Source organism: Mobula hypostoma, assembly GCF_963921235.1.
Source record: "Mobula hypostoma chromosome 8 unlocalized genomic scaffold, sMobHyp1.1 SUPER_8_unloc_1, whole genome shotgun sequence".
NCBI lineage: Eukaryota > Metazoa > Chordata > Chondrichthyes > Myliobatiformes > Myliobatidae > Mobula > Mobula hypostoma.
The window spans coordinates 1,117,540-1,121,957 of NW_026948120.1; positions in this window are offsets into that span (position 1 = coordinate 1,117,540).

The following is a 4,418-nucleotide window of genomic DNA, read 5'->3' on the forward strand; positions in this document are numbered from 1 at the left end:
TTTTTGTTTTAACAGACCTATAGCGCTTTCCAGAATGGAGCTTCTGAGAAAGGCTGTTTTCAGGGTGAGTGGTGTCTGCAATTATTTTCCTGCCTGCTCTTTTGTCCTGGACACGTACAAGTCCTGTAGTGTGGGAGACTGTAACCAATGACCTTTTCTACTGACCTGACAGTTCGCTGTAGTTTTCATATACTGTGGGAGGATGATGCACCAAACCAGACTGTAATGGCTGATGTCTATGCCTCACATAATATTATAAACTTCTATCAGATCTCCCCTCAGCCTCTACTGCTCCAAAGAAAGCAACCCAAGTTAGTCCAACCTCTCCTAATCCGGCAGCATCCAAGAGAACCTCTTCTGCACCTTCTCCAAAGCCTCGCCGTCCTTCCTGTATTGGAGTGACCAGAACTGTGCACGGTACTCCACCTATATTAGGTGTGAAGGTAGGTGGTGTGGTTAGTAAGTTTGCTAATGACACCAGAATTGGTGATGTGATGAAGGGCGAAGAAGGTTTTCTAAGGTTACAGCAGGATCTGGATCAGCTGGGGAAGTGGGCCGAGGAATGGCAGATGGAGTTTAACTTGGATGAGTGCGAGTTGTATTTTAGGAAGTTAAACCAGGGCAGTGGGCACGTGGCCAAGTGGTTAAGGCATTGGACTAGCGACCTGAAGGTCGTGAGTTCGAGCCCCAGCCGAGGCAATGTGATGTGTCCTTGAGCAAGGCACTTAATCACACATTCCTCTGCGACGACACTGGTGCCAAGCTGTATGGGTCCTAATGCCCTTCCCTTGGACAACATCGGTGGTGTGGAGAGGGGAGACTTGCAGTATGGGCAACTGCTGGTCTTCCATACAACCTTGCCCAGGCCTGTACCCTGGAGAGTGAAGACTTTCCAGGCGCAGATCCATGGTCTCGCAAGACTAACGGATGCCTTTAAACCAGGGCAGGACACTATGTGGCACACGGCAGGGCCCTGGGAATGTATGAGAACAGAGAGACCTTGAGATATAATTATAGTTCCCCCGACAGTGGAGACACTGGTAGACCGGGGGGGGTGTGGGTGAATGCTTGGCTTCATTGGTCAGGGCACTGGTTACAGGAGTTGGCACATTATGTTACAGCCGTACAAGACATTAGGGAGACCACTCTTGGAGTATTGTATGTAGCTATAGGAAGGGTGTCATTAAGATGGAGAGGGTGCAGAAAAGATTCATGGAAACTGAAGGGCTTGAATTATACGGAGTGGCTGGACAGGTTAGGACTGTTTTCCCTCGAGTGAAGGGAGCTGAGGGGTGACCTTATAAAAGTTTATGAAACTTGATGACCAAAAGGGTATTTTTTTTTCACACAGAGAGTGGTGACTATACTGAATGATAAAGTGGGTCCGATTATAACTTTTAGCAGACACTTGGACAGGCCTAACGCAGGCAGATGGGACCAGCTTAGACAGGAATCTAGGCAGGCATGGATGACTCTGCAAATACCACTCTTCCTCCCCTACTTCTCTGTTAAGTCCCCTCCCCTCTACACTTCTCAGAACTTTGGTAAAAAGCAGCCAGCATAATCAAAGACCCCACCTGCCACAGATGTTCTCTCTTCTCTCCTCTCCAATCAAGCAGAAAATACAGAAGCCGGATAGCACGTACTACCAGGCTCAAAGGCAACTTCTACCCTGCAGTGAAAAGAACTGTGAATGGGCCCTTAGTGCGATAAGATGGAGTCTTGACTTCACAATTGACCTTATTGTCTACTGACATTGTACTTTCTCTATAACTCTGACCCTTTCTTCTGCATTTCCTTTTGTTCTTCCTCATGGATGTGATGAAATGAAATGAGCTGTATAGGAGGCATGCAAAGCATGTGACAATAATAAACAATCTTAACAAGACACAGTGAGGTAGAGAATTCCAAAGACCCACGGCCCTAAGGGAAGAGATTGCTCACACCTACTTTTTGAAGTTGGGCACTTATTCTCAGCAAGTAAATAGAAGTGCAGATGCTGGAGTCTGAAAGAGAGAGAAAAAAATTGCTGGAAGAACTCAGCCGGTCAGGATTTAGATTTGGACGAGGAGTCGACTCCTGAGGTTTTTTCCCTCCAGTCCTGCCGGAGAGCCTCGGCCCGAAACGTCGGCTGTACTCTTTTCCATGGACGCTGCCTGGCCTGCTGAGTTCCTCCTGCATTTTGTGTGTGCTGCTTGCAACTGGGTACCAAGATAGAGTGAAACACTTGCATTTGCATGCTGCACATTGAGGCAGAGCAAACTGAAACCATAACAGAATGCAGCTACAGAGAAAGTGCTGTGCAGGCAGATGAAGACGACGCTGCCCGGACGATGGAGACCTTTGACTGTGGATTTTAAGGACATTGCACCAGTGTCTTTACTTTCTCAGGAGGTACGGCTTGTCACCAAACACTCTAACAAACTTCTGCAGATGTCCCTGTTGGCAGTGTCCAGACTGGTTCCATCACGGTTGGATGTGGCAATTCAAATGTGCAGGGAAGTAAGAAGCTGCAGGCAGAAGTGGACCCAGCACAACACATCCCTCACCACCATCAGCGGTATCCACAGGAGGTGCTGCAAAGACCCCCACTATATGGGCCAAGCCATCCTCGCTGCTCCCATCAGCCTGAAGTCCCACACCACCAGTTGGGGAACAGCTATTTCCCTCCAACATTTTGGTTCTTGAACCAACCAGCACAACCCTAATCACAAGCAAGAGAAAAATCTGCAGATGCTGCAAATCCAAGCCACATGCAGAAAATGCCGGAGGAACTCAGCAGGCCAGGCAGCATGTATGGAAAAGAGTACAGTTGACATTTCGGGCCAAGACCCTTCTGCAGGAAGGGTCCTGCTGGAGGATCTCAGCCCAAGACTGTCGACTGTTTACTCTTTTCCAGAGATGCTGCTTGGCCTGCTGAGTTCCTCCAGCTTTCTGTGCGTGTTACAATCCTAATCACGACAATTCAGCAGCACCACAACCGGTTCGGGACAGCCCATGAATGCATTGATCAGAACTTCATCATTTTGCTCTCTTTTTGCATATTTATTTTTATACTACTTATTGTCATTTATAATAATACATTATTCAAAACACATTTTTACTGATTAATTCTGCTTCTGGTGAAACTTCTGAAATGCCTGCTTCACTGCTACTGTGTGATCCAGAATCTCCGGAGGGGAAGGCCCCGAGTCCTCGGCTTTGTTTGTTGCTCAGCGGCCGGGATGGGGTCAAAGCGTTCGGCAGAGGATGGTGCTCGGAGAGGCTGTGTCAGAGGGGCTGGTCGGAGGCTCGAAGTTTTCGGACGGACTGAGAGTCCGCTGCGGTCAGGTGCTTCCAATACATCGGCAAGTTGTCGGCACATGGAGGTTCATGACAGGGAGAGTTTCTCCCTTCTGCCGCCTGTGTGAGATGATGAGTCTATTTTTACCGTGCCCATGGTCTGCTCTTTATTAAATTATGGTATTGCTTTGCATTGTTGTAACTATATGTTATAATTATGTGGTTTTGTCAGTTTTAGTCTTGGTTTGTCCTGTGTTTTCTTGTGATATCATACTGGAAGTACATTGTATCATTTCTTAATTCATGCATTTCTAAATGACAATAAACGAGGGCTGAGTGTCCTCATAATCTAAAAATCTAATTCAACTGATACAATTATATTTCTATGCTATATTGACTGTCCTGTTGTACATACTATTTATTTCAAATTACTATAAATTACACATTTAGACAGAGAGATAACGTAAAGATTTTTACTCCTCATGTATGTGAAGGATGTAAGAAATAAAGTCGATTCAATTCAAATTTCTTGAAGCAATAAATGAACCTGATTCTGACGTCTTCAACAATGGACTTTTTTTTTGTCCTGTGCTTTTTCTTTTAACAATTGTGTATGATTTCTGTTTAATTTATGTTTATCTTGTGAATATAGTGTTCTGAAGCTATGTGCCAGTGATGCTGCGGCAAATACGATTTTCATAGCACAGCGCATACATGGATTCGTGCGTCTGGCTATAAATTCGTCTTTGAATTTGGGACTGTGATAGAATTTGTCGGCATGCTCTCCACCCTACAACTCAGTAACTTTCCTAACTATGTACCACCTGCACACTAGATTTTGCAAAGTCATGCCTTGGACTACCTCATCGAACCTGTCCAGCCAGAAGGCGGGGGAGGGGCGTTTTGCACCGCGTGCAATCCCTCCTCCTGTCCGAGAGGTGGCGCTGTGCCGCTTCTCCCGTCCAACGAGGAGCATGGCGGCGCTGCGCCGAGGTCGGTGCAGTACCTCCTCCAAGCCAGTTGGGAGGATGGTAGCGCTGCTACCCGCCTCCCGACCTGCAAGAGTGAGTCAACGGTAGGAGACCCCCAGTTACCCTTCCCGGCGGCGGGCGGCGCTGTGGCCGGAGGTCCCGGAA